This window comes from Pipistrellus hanaki (genome assembly GCF_964339955.1).
Source record: "Pipistrellus hanaki genome assembly, chromosome: 9".
In the NCBI taxonomy this organism is placed as follows: domain Eukaryota; kingdom Metazoa; phylum Chordata; class Mammalia; order Chiroptera; family Vespertilionidae; genus Pipistrellus; species Pipistrellus hanaki.
The window spans coordinates 75,689,107-75,703,273 of NC_140511.1; the positions used below are offsets into that span (position 1 = coordinate 75,689,107).

General features: G+C 58.0%; 1 protein-coding gene across 1 annotated transcript in view; it reads left to right on the forward strand.

Moving 5' to 3' along the window:
- CPT1A (carnitine palmitoyltransferase 1A) overlaps window positions 1-14,167 on the forward strand; it is a 388,913-nt gene that overhangs the window by 289,991 nt on the left and 84,755 nt on the right. The window lies entirely within an intron of this gene.

Here is a 14,167-nt window from a genome sequence, read left to right on the forward strand (position 1 = left end):
TGGTAGAGCATCGGTCTGCGGACTGAAAGGTCCCAGGTTCGATTCCGGTCAAGGGCATGTACATTGGTTGCGGGCACATTCCCGGTAGGGGGTGTGCAAGAGGCAGCTGGTCGATGTTTCTCTCTCATCGACATTTCTAGCCCTCTATCTCTCTCCCTTCCTCTCTGTGAAAAATCAATAAAATATATTTAAAAAAAAAAAAAAAAAAAAAGAAGAAGCGACTGGAAATCGGAAGACACCCGACACAGTAAGCGAACTGGAGTTGTAGAGTTTTATCTGAGCTCTGCCTGTCCGCAGCCACATAAGCCTCGCCAGGCCAGATGGTCCCACCTGCTGCCAACCCTTCAAAGAAAGATAATCCTCACGTGATAGAAATTGCTCTAGAGGGGAGAGAAAGAGGGCAAGCTCACCTGGTCTTTTCATGAAGCCAGAGGAACCTTACAGCTTTGAATACAAAGCATAGGAAGACGGCAGCAGACGGCAAAATCACGGGCCAATTCACTTACGGACATGGATGAAAATTTGCTTAAAAAAAAAATAAAAAAAAATCCAAGCACCCAGGCAGGGGGCAACAGTAAATTGGAAATGGTTTATCCTAGCCATGGAAGGATAAATACACATCAGAAAAGCCTATCCCTGCATATTCACCACAGAAACAGATTCAGGAAGGGGGAAAATAATGATTCAGTAGATGCAGAAAAATAATTGTGATAAATTTCACCATTCATTTATGATAACGGTCAGGAAACCAGAAAGGGAACTTCTTCATCCTGATAAAAGATAATACCACAGCCCTAGCCAGTTTGGCTCCGTGGATAGATCATTGGCCTGCGGACTGAAGGGTCCCAGGTTCAATTCGGTCAAGGGCACATGCCTGGGTTGTGGGCTCATTCCCCAGAGGAGGGCATGCGGGAGGCAGCTGATCAATGATTCTCTCATCATTGGTGTTTCTCTCTCTTTCTCTCTCCCTTCCTCTCTTAAATCAATAAAGAAATATATATTTTTTAAAAAGACAATCCCACAGCCATGGTCAGTGACTCAGTTGGTTGGAACAATGAAATTTCAAACCACAAAAAACTGCTTTCCCATGCCATCACCTGTGACTATCCTAAAACATAGTGCTGACCAAAAACCAACCAACCAACCAAACAAACAAACAAAAAACACTCAAAACACAGCAAGCATTCATGTAAATTAAAAACACTTCCAGGCAAATGGTGGGGGTGGGGGACCTAGGATGGAGATGAAGTGGTAAACTAGGTGATTTAATTTTTATAATATATTTTTATTCATTTCAGAAAGGAAGGGGAGGGAGAGATAGAAACATCAATGATGAGAGAGAATTATTGATCAGCTGCCTCCTGCACGCCCCACACTGGGGATCAAGTCTACTGCCTGGGCATGGGCCCTGACTGGGAATCGAACCGTGACCTCCCGGTTCATAGGGCAATGCCAACCGCTGGGCCAGGCTGGCCTGGCTGCTTTCCCTTTGCTTTGAACAGCCTGCTGATCCTGTGTGCTAGGAAGTGAGGGTGAAACTCATCCTGCTCTTTGCAGCTGAAGTTCACTTTAATATATATTTTATTGATTTTTCACAGAGAGGAAGGGAGAGTGTGATAGAGAGCTAGAAACGTCGATGAGAAAGAAACATCGATCAGCTGCCTCTTGCACACCCCCTACTGGGAATGTGCCCGCAACCAAGGTACATGCCCTTGACCGGAATTGAACCTGGGACCTTTCAGTCCGCAGGCCTACGCTCCATCCACTGAGCTAAACCGGTTTTGGCTGAAGTTCACTTTAAACAATTCACGGGACTTGAAGCGTATAGGAGGAAAATGATGTTATTGATAGCTGTAGGAAAAGCCTTTGAGAAAAGTCCATCCATGCCTCTTCGTGATAAAATAAACTCAAAGCCAGAGGAGCCTCCGAACGTGGCTGAGGGCCCCTAGAGCGCTGGGCGCCTCCGGGTGGCTCTGGTGGCAGGTTCAGGAGGGCTGGGAGCCGCGGGGAGGGCGAAGGGTCGCCTCCTGGGCAAGGCCTGTTGCCAAAAGCGTGAGGGCCCTGAAGCATGAAACTCGGGGTGGGGTTCCCCGAAGTTCCCGGGGGGAGGGGGTGTCCACGCTGCACAGACCCTCACACCGGTCCGTCTTCTTCCACAGGATGAACCGGGCTCTGAATGGCAGCCAGACGCCCGCGCCCGCGCCTGCGCCCAGCAACCACCAGGCCCCCGCGCTGGGCGTGGCCCACTGGGTGTCGAGCACCCTGACCCGCTCACCTGCGGGTGCGGGGGGGGGCTGGCCACGGCCTGCCGGTGCGGCTCCTGGCCCTGGCCGACCTCCTCCTCCTCCTGCTCCGCATGGCTGCCCTGCTCAGCCTGGATGCCGGCCCGCCACCGCGCACCCCGTGGCCTCCCAGGGGCTGCGCAGGGTCAGGCGCTTCGCCTGCAGCCGGCAGAGCCTGCTGGCGGCCATCAGCACGCTGCCTGCGTCTCCGTCCGCGCCCTGTCTGGCCCCTGCGGCCCCAGACCCCGCACCTGTCCTCCCGGGTGTGGCCTGTCCTGCGAGTGTGCAGTGCCCGCGCTCCGGGCACTGGCCCTGGTGACACACGGCAGACTGCCCTCTTCGGGGCGGCACTGGCGCCCGGGTGGGAAGCGGTGCTTCTCGGTGGACGCGGTGCTCGGCGTCTTCACCCCAGGACGGCCGTGTCCGGCGCCATGCGGTGCGGGCAGGTGCAGAGGACCCCCGGGCGGCGGCGGCCCACTTGGCTGTGCGCGGTCCTCCCAGCCTCAGGCTGGTGTTCCCGGTCTGCGCCCTGCCCTGCGGCCTCTGCTGGCCCCTCCTCTGCTGGCTGCAGCGGCGGCCCCAGCGGTGCTCCCGCACAGCGGCCTGTGTGCCCGTCTGCCACCCAGGGCAGCGCGCCAACCCCGTCATCTACCTCCTCGTGGGCAGCCGCCGGCCGGCCCCGGGGAGCCCCTGGAGGCCATGCTGCGGGGGCGCTGGAGGAGGCCCCGGAGCTGGAGGGGAGGGAGACGCCCTCTGTCCACACCAAGGAGGAGGGGGTCTGAGCCGCCCCTCCCACCCCATGCCCCAAAGGCCCAGCTGGCCTGCTGCTGGGAGCCCCGGGGACCCTGCACTTTCCCTGTGGGGGTCCCTTTCCTACAAGCCAGAGCCCCCTCCCCTCCCCCTTCCCAGCACGGTCCGCACCTCGCGGGCCACTCAGCCGGAAGGTGAAATGTAGTCTCTTGGTGTCTGAGGATGTTCCGGCCAGAGGACAAAGGCTAGCCGCAGCCCTGGCCCAGCACATTCTCTCCGCCCGCTCCCCCTCAGGTGCGGCCCCTGGATCTCCTGGCCCTGCTGGCCCCCGGGCCTGTGCTGGCGGCACCCACGGCCCCTGGCGATGCCCCTGGTCCCCCTCCACCAGTGTCCTGCTGACACCCTCCAAGCCTGCAGCCCGTCAACCACGCCCCCTTTGCTGACCCCGCCGTGGCTGGCTGCAGCCACGAGACCGCCTCCTGCTCCTTGTCCTCAACCCCTGACCTTTGCCTTCGGGTCGCCGTGCACCAGCCCTGCACCCACGGCAGGCAAGCCCGCTCTTCCCCGGAGGTCACATGGGAAATGCTCGGCTGGGCTTGGAGGGACTGCGCCCGGACGGTGCCTGGAGGCAGCTTTCTCCCCGAGGCCCACACCATGCCAAGCAGGGTCGGGGCTGTCCCCCGATCAACCCCCCTTCCCAGAGTCCCCCTCGCCTGCCCCACACCCCCCGCCGCTCCGGGGGCAGAGCCCGCAGGGAGATGTCGGCACGCGCTCTGCCATCCTCCGGGGTCAGAACAAGGTCTGGACTTCTGTGCCGTCTCGTGCCCAGCCTCCCAGCCTCAGGGCCGGGGGCTCGGTGCAGGGCCCCTCGCAGGGGCCACCACAGGGCTGCCCTGCACAGGGAGGAGGGAGGAGGGAAGAAAGAAGTGGCCCCGCCCACAGGGCTGGCATCTTGCTGGGTAATCCCATTAGGAGTGTCGGAAGCTAGAGGGTACCTGTCCTTCCAACTGGCACCTGCTGGAGCAATCCCGAGTCTTCTCCCCAAAGAGGGAGGCTTCAAGCCAGCGGGGGCAAAGGTCAGATCCTCAGAGAAGCTAGAGAAACCACGGATGGTCCATAGATGTGCCCATGGCAGCAAGTGCCCAGCCTGCGGGCACACGTGGCCCTGCCTACACACGCCGGGGCTGTACCACTCCATCCGCAGTAGGGATCTCATCACTGATGTTTCTCTCTCTCTCTCTCTCTCTCCCTTCCCACTCCCTCTCCGAAGCCAATAAAAATGTATTTTATTTTATTTATTTATTTTTTATTTTATTGATTTTTTACAGAGAAGAAGAGAGAGGGATAGAGAGTCAGAAACATCGATGAGAGAGAGAGACACCGATCAGCTGCCTCTTGCACACCCCCTACTGGGGATGTTCCCGCAACCAAGGTACATGCACTTGACTGGAATCGAACCCAGGACCCTTCAGTCCGCAGGCTGACGCTCTATCCACTGAGCCAAACCGGTCTCGGCTAAAAATGTATTTTAAAGTAAACAAATAAAACAGCCATGGATCTTAATAAAAAAAAAAAGTGAGAAATAAAATAAATGAAATTTCATCAACAAAAATGTACGTTCTACAAAAACATGTATTTTTTTTTTTTTTCTATTTTCTTCACTGATGGAGCCCAAGAATAAAAAAGAGTGACTGGCAAAAAAATAAAAATTAAAAAAAAAAACAGCCATGGGGTTGCAAAGTGCAGCACAGAGAAGATAGTCAATAATATTGTAATAACTAGGTGTGGTGTCCGGTGGGTACTCAACCTAGCAGGGGACCACTTTGTAAGTTACATACACACCTCATCATTACGTTGTACACTTGAAACGAATATAAACTAATTTTGAATGAATGTCAACTGTAATTCTAAGAAATTTAAAAAGCTCATTAAGATGGAGAGGCCAGCCGAAACCGGTTTGGCTCAGCGGTAGAGCGTCGGTCTGCGGACTGAGAGGTCCCAGGTTCGATTCCGGTCAGGGGCATGTACATTGGTTGCGGCCACATCCCCGGTCGGTGGGGGGTGTGCAAGAGGCAGCTGGTGGATGTTTCTCTCTCATCAACGTTTCTAGCTCTCTATCTCTCTCCCTTCCTCTCTGTAAAAAATCAAAAAAATATATATTTTTTTGGAAGAGAAGGCATCAATGGGCTCTTGAGTTTTTCATAATAAAACCCACGAACAGGAGCGCATCATGTGAACACGGGGGGTAGAGGAGGGAATTTCAATCACGTGCTGATTGGACAACACCCGTGCACACAGCTTCCCCCGGCGGCCGGGCACTGGCCACAGCAGGGCTAAGGGTGTGGCCGACGCAAAGCCCCCTCCAGGTCACACACGCACAGGCACCCTCCGATGCCCTGCCGTCCCGCCGTTCACTGTGAGGACCCCTGAGAGGGGTCTCCCCAGGTTGTAACAATCCAGAGAAAGTGTAAGATGTCGCTGAGACCCAGGGCAGAGTGAGAAACACGGTGAAACTGGCAGTAATGCAAGACGCACTTCGGTCGGCCACGCCGGAAAAGGCCGATCGCCCTCCCTCCGCTCTCATATCCCAGCCTGTTGACACGTGACAAGGCGGCCGAAGCGTGTGTGGCCAAGGAAGATAGGAAAAACATTACAACGTTTTGTGTTTCGTGTTAGTTGTGGTATCAGCCCGCTTTTTGAAGTCCGTGGTCTGCTGTGATGACTTTTCCCGTTCTAAATAAATAGAAATGGTTATATCTAACTTGGTCTTCTTTTTCTTAAAAAAAAAAAAAAAAAAAAAAAAAAGTTTTTTGTTTTAGAGAGAGAAGAAGGGAGAGAGAGAATAACATCATTGCAAGAAACATAGTTCAGTTGCCTCTTGTACCCTGATCTGAACTCAAAACCTGGGCACATGCCCCGGCTGGGAATCGAACCAGCGACCCTGCCGTGCATCGGGCAGCGCTCCAACCCAACCACAGCAGCCAGGCCGCGTCCTTCTTCCTAAGGAGCGCCCTCCCTCTCGCTGAGGAGCTTTGGGCTCCACAAAGGTTAACGTGGGTGGAAGGCAGAAAGAGGGATTCCCACTCAGACCCCAGGCGGTCAGCAGGACCTGGGACAGACAGCCGAGGGGCCTCCACGCAGCCCCCGGGCCTCCACTGCTTCCGACAACGCTGAATTCTTCAGGTCAACAGAACGGCAGCCCAAACCCCCAGCTTCTTGTTCTGTGATCTGGACTGAAACTCAAGCACTTCGGTTCCGACGCTGGAAGCAGCGCTGTGGTGGTTGCTGTTGACTGGCGGTTGGTTGGCTTGGGAGAGCCACGCACTTCTGCAATTTGCCGAATCTGCGCAATTCACAACCTCGCTATTCTGTTATTCACTCAGCAAACGTTTGCGAGGACTTACTGTGAGCCAGGCGCGGCCCCCAAGGGGCTGCCCATCTGTCCGCGGGAAAAGAGACCTCGAGGAGGCTCCAGAAGCCACAGGGCAGAGCCTGGCCCTGTGGAGCCCACGTCGGTGGCACCACCAGCGGCTTCTCCTCCTGCCCTTGGTCCAGAGGGAGCTCCCGTCAGCCATTGAATGCCCCACGCCTCCTGCCCCCCTCCCCCGCTGTGGATGGGTCCCCACGTGTGCGGGGTGGGGCAGAGGGAAAAGCAGGCGTCCAGACCACACCAGGAAGCACCCGGGTGGCTTCTGAGGGAACGGGCTTCGGGGAGAACACAGCGGGGGAGGCGCTCGCTTACTAAGACCAAGAGGAATGCCTCGATGCGCGTGTGTTTATGGAAACCGTACCCGAGTCCTCGCCCACGCACTTGGCGGCGGTCCTAGGCATTTGCACGCCAGTTGACACGAATCCGAAAACTCCCCCAGGCCAGGGGTTCGGGTGGCAGAGAACGGAGTTCGCAGCTTCACGTAGATGGGAGGAAGGACCCAAGTCCTCGGGGGAAAGGAGGGCGTGTGGCCTGGGGTCCCCCTGCGCCCACCACGACCCCAGGGAGGACCCGAGGGACCGGAGCAGGCAGTGCCAGGACTCGCCGGGACACCGGGCAGTGGGGGACGGATGTTTTGGGAATGAGTGGATTAGGAGAAGGCGTGCAGACGGGCTTGCCGCCAGGTGGTCCAACGTCCAATCCCCTTCGAGAGAAACCACAACCTCCTCTGCAGGAATGGCTTCCCAGACTTTCTTTTTGCTGTTTTTTTTGTTTTTGTTTTTGTTTTGTTTTGTGTGTTTTTATTGTTGTTGTTGTTGTTAGGTTGTATGATGTGGTTTTTTGGTTTGTGTATTTGTTCTTTTAAATATATTTTATTGATTTTTTTTACAGAGAGGAAGGGAGAGGGATAGAGAGTCAGAAACATTGATGAGAGAGAAACACCAGTCAGCTGCCTCCTGCACACCTCCCACTGGGGATGTGCCCGCAACCAAGGTACATGCCCTTGACCGGAATCGAACCTGGGACCTTTCAGTCCATAGGCCGACGCTCTAGCCAGTGAGCCAAACCAGTTATGGGCGTATGATGTGGGTTTTTTTAAAGGTGCACAACATAGTGATTTCATATACACTTGCATTGTGACATGATTACCACCATCAAGTCAACATCCATCACCCATCCACCACCACTGCTGTGTGTGTGTGTGTGTGTGTGTGTGTGTGTGTGTGTGTGTGGTGTATGGTGAGAACACATCTGAAAGAGCAACGTTCAAGCTCATGGTGTATGTAGCATTGTAAGCCCCCGTGTGCACATCACGCCCAGCGCTCACTCATCTCATGTCTGACCAGCATGTCTCCCGGTCCCCACCCTCAGCCCCTGGCGACCCCACCCTACTCTCTATGGTCGGACCTTGGTTCTATGAGTTGGACTTTTTCAGACTCCACCTCTGCGTGAGCTCCTACAGTATCTGTGTCCGGCTGATCACGGAGCACGATGTCCCCGGAGTTGACCCGTGTGGGTGCTGTGGGCAGGGTCCCCTCCTTCCGCGGCTGCACGGTGTTGCACTGGGTGCGCCCGCACCTCCGTTATCCCTGCACAGGTCGGTCCGCGGACACAGACGCTGCTCCCGCCTCCACGTCTCGGCTGCTCTAACTGACACGGCGGTGAGTGTGGGTGCAGGCAGGTCCTGGAGATGCTGATTTCACTTCCTCTGGATACAGTCCCAGACGTGGGACCGCTGGGTCATAGGCGGGTCCAGCTTCCATTTTCATAGGAGCCTCCTCACTGTCCCCCACAGTGGCTGCCTCCGGCATGTTTCCCCCCAGTCTCCATCTGGCACCTTCTGCCACCGGAACCCAGGGGCCCCCTTCCTGCAAACCCTCTTCTCATCACGTCAGACGACTGAGGGGTGTGGCCGTGGCTTCTGAATACCGTCCCCCAAAACTCAAGTTCACCTAGAGCCTCAAAGTGGGATTTTAAACTTTTTAAAAATGTTTTCATAGATTTGAGAGAGAGAGAGAGAGAGAGAGAGAGAGAGAGAGAGAGAGAGAAAAGCATCAATGATGAGAGAAAGATCAATCGGCTGCCTCCTGCTCACCCCCTAGTGGGAATCAAGCCCACAACCTGGGCATGTGCCCTGATGGGGGAATCAAACTAGTGACCTCCTAATGCATGGGACGACGCTCAGTCCACTGAGCCACACGGGCCGGGCAAAGTGGGACCTTAAAATAGGGTCTGTGACTCGTTAGGATGAGGTCACCCTGAGTTGGTCTGGGCCCTAAAGCCAGAGACTGCTGTCCTTAAGAGAAGGTCATGTGAAGAGACAAAGAGGCACAGAGAGGAGGCAGCGCAGGGGTGAGCGGCCACACCCAGGAAATGGGGGGGGATGGGAGGGGGGGAGGGTCCCACGGGTCCTTCCCGGCCTCCGGAGGGAAACACCCTGGCCCCGTGGGCCCAGACTTCTGGCCTCCGGGTCCGGGAGAGAGCGCAGCCTTCGTCTGAAGCCGCTGAGCCTGTGGTCACTTGCTGTGATGGCCCCAGGACACGCCTACGTGGACTCAGGGGGCCCTCGCGCTCCCCGGGAACTGAGGCCGAGGCAGGTAGCCGAGCAGGGAAGGCCCCCGGCCGCTCTGACCCCTCAGGGATGGGAGCTGCCTGGTCTCCAGGGACCCACATGGCTGGCACCTCGCCACCTGAGGCCAGTGCTCACGGCCCCGATGCACCGCCACCTGGCGGACCCCAGGAGCCCCCTGAGCCAGCCCTGCCCGGGGAGCAGCCATGGGCACTGGCAGGGGCCTGGGAGTGGCCGAGACCCTCCCCCAGGACAGGACGCAGCCCAAGCGCAGGTGATGGAGTGAGAGGCAGGGGAGCCCAGTGGTTAGGAACGTGCCACTCCCTTGTCCCCTGGCTGGCCCTGGGCCTTTGTCAGTGTCCCCTCCTCTTCCGCCCACAGGACACCGGACACTCACGGCACCCTGAGGGCCGGCCGGCTTGTCCCCGTCGCCCCAGGAGGAAACACCCGCTGGGAAAGCAGAGCCCTGGCGATGGGCCTGTGCCCGATGGTTTCCAGTACACGACAAGCCTCTGTGCGCTCAGAGAAAAGATAGCAGGCTCGGAAGAGTAGAGTGATTTTCTTTTTTTCTTTTTTTAATATATTTTATTGATTTTTAACAGAGGGGAAGGGAAAGGGGAAGAGAGTTAGAAACGTCGATGAGAGAGAAGCATCGATCAGCTGCCTCCTGCACACCCACTACTGGGGATGTGTCCGCAACCAAGGTACAGGCCCTTGACGGGAATCGAACCTGGGACCCTTCCGTCCTCAGGTCGCCGTTCTATCCAGTGAGCCAAACCGGCTCGGGCTGGAGTGCTTTTCTTCATCTCCTTTAATGGAGGGGCGGGCTGGTTTGTGAGTAATTGGGGGGGAAACCATTCGGGAAAGTTTGTTCTCGTAGTCGGTGCTGTTTCACCAGCACAAACAAGGGTCGCAGAGCCCCGTCCCGCCACGGCTCTCCGAGTGGTTGTTTATGCTGGAAGCAAGGGAGAGGCCTGGAGCCAGCTCCCCGCTTGGCCTGGAGGCCGAGAACATTCCTCCAAAGGCAGCTGTGAGGCTGGGCGGGCGGGAGGGGCTCTCCTGGCCCGTGGCCCACAATCTGTGCTCCTCTTCTTCCCTCGCTGAGCGCCCACCGAGAGCCCTGTGCCCGAGGCTCCTGTGCCGAGGCTCCCGCAGGGGCAGCGGCTGCCACACGACGAATCTCACGGCTCATTGTTGGACCGGCCTTGTGCCAAGTGCCTCCAACAGGAAATGCAGGGCGAGGTCAGCACGGAGCCTGGGATGGAGAGATGGGGAGGTAGAGGCAGAGATTCGGGGAGATGAAGATGAGGAGCTGGGGATGGGGATGGGGATGGGGATGGGGATGGGATGGGGATGGGGATGGAGATGGAGATGGGGATGGGGATGGGATGGGGATGGGGATGGAGATGGGGATGGGGATGGGATGGGGATGGGAATGGGGATGGGGATGGAGATGGAGATGGGGATGGGGATGGGGATGGGATGGGGATGGGGATGGGGATGGGGATGGGGATGGGGATGGGATGGGGATGGGGATGGGGATGGGGATGGGGATGGAGATGGGGATGGGGATGGAGATAGGAATGGGATGGGGATGGGGATGGGGTTGGGGATGGGGATGGGGATGGGATGGGGATGGGGATGGGGATGGGGATGGGGATGGAGATGGGGATGGGATGGGGATGGGGATGGGGTTGGGGATGGGGATGGGGATGGGATGGGGATGGGGATGAGGATGGGATGGAGATAGAGATGAAAATGGGGGTGAGGACATGGGGAGATGGAGATACATACCAGGTGGTAACTAGGTTGTCAGGGGTGGGATAGAGGTTGGAATAGCCTTCTGGGCAGCACATGGGAGAAAACTGACGGAATGTGTGTCTGCCAGAGGGGGCTGGGGGGGGGGGGGGGCAGAACAACATAAATAAAAATGGCACACCGAGACCAAGTGGGATGCACCCTGGTGTTGGCCAGTTCCTGGGTGATGCCCCGACAGATACACAGGGCCCCACACGTGGAAGGGCACAAGCTTGGCCAGTCCCAGGCACTCAGACCAGACACACCGAGTTTGAGATCCTCTGAGTGCGGCAGAGAGGCTTCTGTTCGGAGCTGGGGGAGATGGCAGAGCCACGAGGCGGGGAAGCGGCTCTGGCCCAGTTTCCCCGAAGGGAGCCCAGCGGGGCCTCAGGTGTGTGTGGTTTTCGGGGACAGGCCGCTCAGAGGGAGAGTGGGAGCAGAGCGAGCCTGACCACAGCAGCCTGGGCACACTCCGTCATTGGCCTCGGGGCCGGGGCCCCTTTTGAACTCTGGGTCCCGCTGCGCTGTCCCAATTCCTGAGCCCAGAACCAGGAGCAAAGCAGGAGGTTTGGGGTAAACCTGTTATGCAGCCATGGTAACGGGCACGGCCTTCTTTCCCTCTGACTCGCCAGAAAGCCCTGCCCTCGGGAACTTGGCCCCAGTCCCCCCTCCGATGGCTGCAGTCTTCCGCCCTGGCTCCGACCCCCTGGCCCTCCGACCCCGTGGCCCACAGGACAACAGCCCCCGCGCGGCCAGAGCAGGGCTCGGCCCACACTCCCACCTCCGCCTGCCTGTCCTGCCTGTTTCCTGGGACACAGGGTCTGTGTCTCCCTTTAAGAAAGGCTCCACGTTTTGAAAACATTTTCGGGTTTTGGTGTCACGGCCGAGGGTCACATGTGGATGGGGGTGCTGTGTCTCTAAGCAGGATCTGCATTGTCCTCCTGACCAGAAGTCTTTGTTCTGTGCCTCCTGCACACCAGCTGCCCTCCCTGGTGGGGGCCGGGGGCTCCCCGTGGTCCTGAGCATGCTGTGCAGCAGGGCTGCTTTGGCGCATCCGTGCATGGGGACACGACCCAGGTTCACCCCAGCTCAGAGCCCTTTAAGGCGTCCCCCTCCCCCAGTCCATGTGGAGAGAGAGCCGGCATTCTGGGGGACTTGCCGGGCCCTGGCCCCACGAATCAGCGGGAGGAGACGGCACCAGCAAGCTGCACACTCATCCTCTTGACCTGAGGACAGGGAGCAAATGGAACTGGGGCACCAAGGCGCTCCTTCACTTGCTAACGATGATACGCCAGAAGTTTCCAGCACCACTGGGCTGTGGGATCTACCCTGGGCGCCGCCAGCCCCGCCCACAATCTCCTTCCATCCATCCGGGGCCCCAGCTGCCTGGGCAGCGTCTCTGCACAAGACAGAGGCCAGGAGCCCTCCCTCCGAGTCCTGCAGCCCAACTCACCCCAAAAAGCCCGACTGCAGAGCCTCACGCAGGGCCTGCCCTGTGCACCCCGAGAGGCAAGCAGGGCCAGCTCGGGCCAGGACCGCCCGCCGGCTGGTCTCCCTCCCTGGGGCTGACCACTAAGCTGAGTGACAGGACAACCTAATGGTGCGGGCACTGTGTTTACCAGGAAGTGAAGGGGCGTGAGAAGCCCTTTGGTGGGTGTCTGCTTCTCCGGGCCCTGAGAGCTCTACCTCATTTCACGAAAAGAATCTAAGTACAGCCGCCGCATAAAGAGATTCATTCACCTTGGATTGGGAGCACACCCCAAAACAGCAGTTTCCAGATATTTCTGAACACCCCCCTCCACAACGTAAATAACAATGGCATACCGAGACCAAGTGGGATGCACCCCAGGAATTCAAGGTTGGTTTAACATTCAACAATCAATTGACGATATTCCATCTTAAATAAAGGACAAACCCCACCCACATGGCCATCCCAACAGGCTCAGAGAAAGCACATGACAGAGTCCAAGGCCGATTCACGGTTTAAAAACAACAGCTCTAGCCCTAGCTGGTTTGGCTCAGTGGATAGAGCGTCAGCTTGCGGGCTGAAGGGTCCCGGGTTCGATTCCAGCCAAGGGCACATGCCTGGGTCACAGGCTCACTCCCCAGTAGGGGGCGTGCAGGGAGCCAGCCCATCAATGATCCTCATCATTGATGTTTCTATCTCTCTCCCTCCCTTCCTCTCTAAAGTTAATAAAAATATATTAATTAATAAATGAATAAATGAATAAATAAATAAATAAAATCGCTCTAGTGAAAAATGTACAAGTAAACATCGTTCCTCCAGCAAAGGAACAATGGAGGAAACTCCACCGCCTGCCCAGGGGCCCAGGGGTTGCGGGTGTCTGCACGTCCCTGACGCTCCCTGCACTCGGCCGCACACAGGTCTCCGCACCTCTGCAGGTTGCACAAGAGGGTGGAAGAGGGAGCTGAGCGGGGCTGTGGAGGAAAAGGGGAAAACCGGCTGCTTAAGAGGCAGGCAGCCAAGCACCAGAGCATCGACAGAGCAGTTCACAAACGGGGCGACCCTTCCTGGCAGCGCTCAAGCCCTGCCCGCCCCGAGCAGAGGCCTGCTCACTCCCTCCGCTTCTCCTCCGAGCAGAGAAGTTTCCAGACCAAATAAGGCCGCAGCTTCTGCAGCGCTCCTGGCACAGAGCGCGGTTCTCTTTAAGTGCCACGCTGTCGCTCTGCCCGAAAACAGCCCCAGGCAGCGCGGTGCCCATCGGCCCGCAGGTCCCCCTGGGTAACGGCTCCCAACAAACCCAGGTAAACACGGAGCCGCCGGGCCGGCTGCCGACCTCCGCCCACGGGCAGGTGGCGAGGACAAGCCCGCTGGGGGGAAGCCCGTGCCCACACCGCGGGCAGGGCTCCCAAACCAGCCACTCTGCAGGCAGCCGCCCGGCTCCTGGGGCCCTCGCGCCGGCCTTGGCCTTGAGCAGCAGAGGCTGCTCGCTGAGCCCACGTGAGGAGCCACGCGAGCTTCTCCCACCGTTGCGCAGCCTGGCAGGCGTTTCTGGAGCCCGGAGGGCTCTTCCGGGGCTCTCTCTGAGATGGTTCGTCTTCACTGCCATCCCGAGACAGGCCTGTGATCTCCCCGTTTCACAGACGGGGAGACCGAGTAGGAGGCCACGCAGCTGTACGTGGTAATATGGGAATGAGCCCAGACAGGCTCCCACACGGGGCTCCGTCCTGTGCCGGGGCCCCCCTCCCCCGCCCCAAAAGAAAGAGCCAGCAGGGCCCGCTCCTGGGCGCCTCCCCAGGGGCAGGAGGCACGCCCTCGAATGGGGAGCTCGGCGGTTCCGCTGGGCCTGCGGGTCCCCAGTGGTCACACCCGGTCAC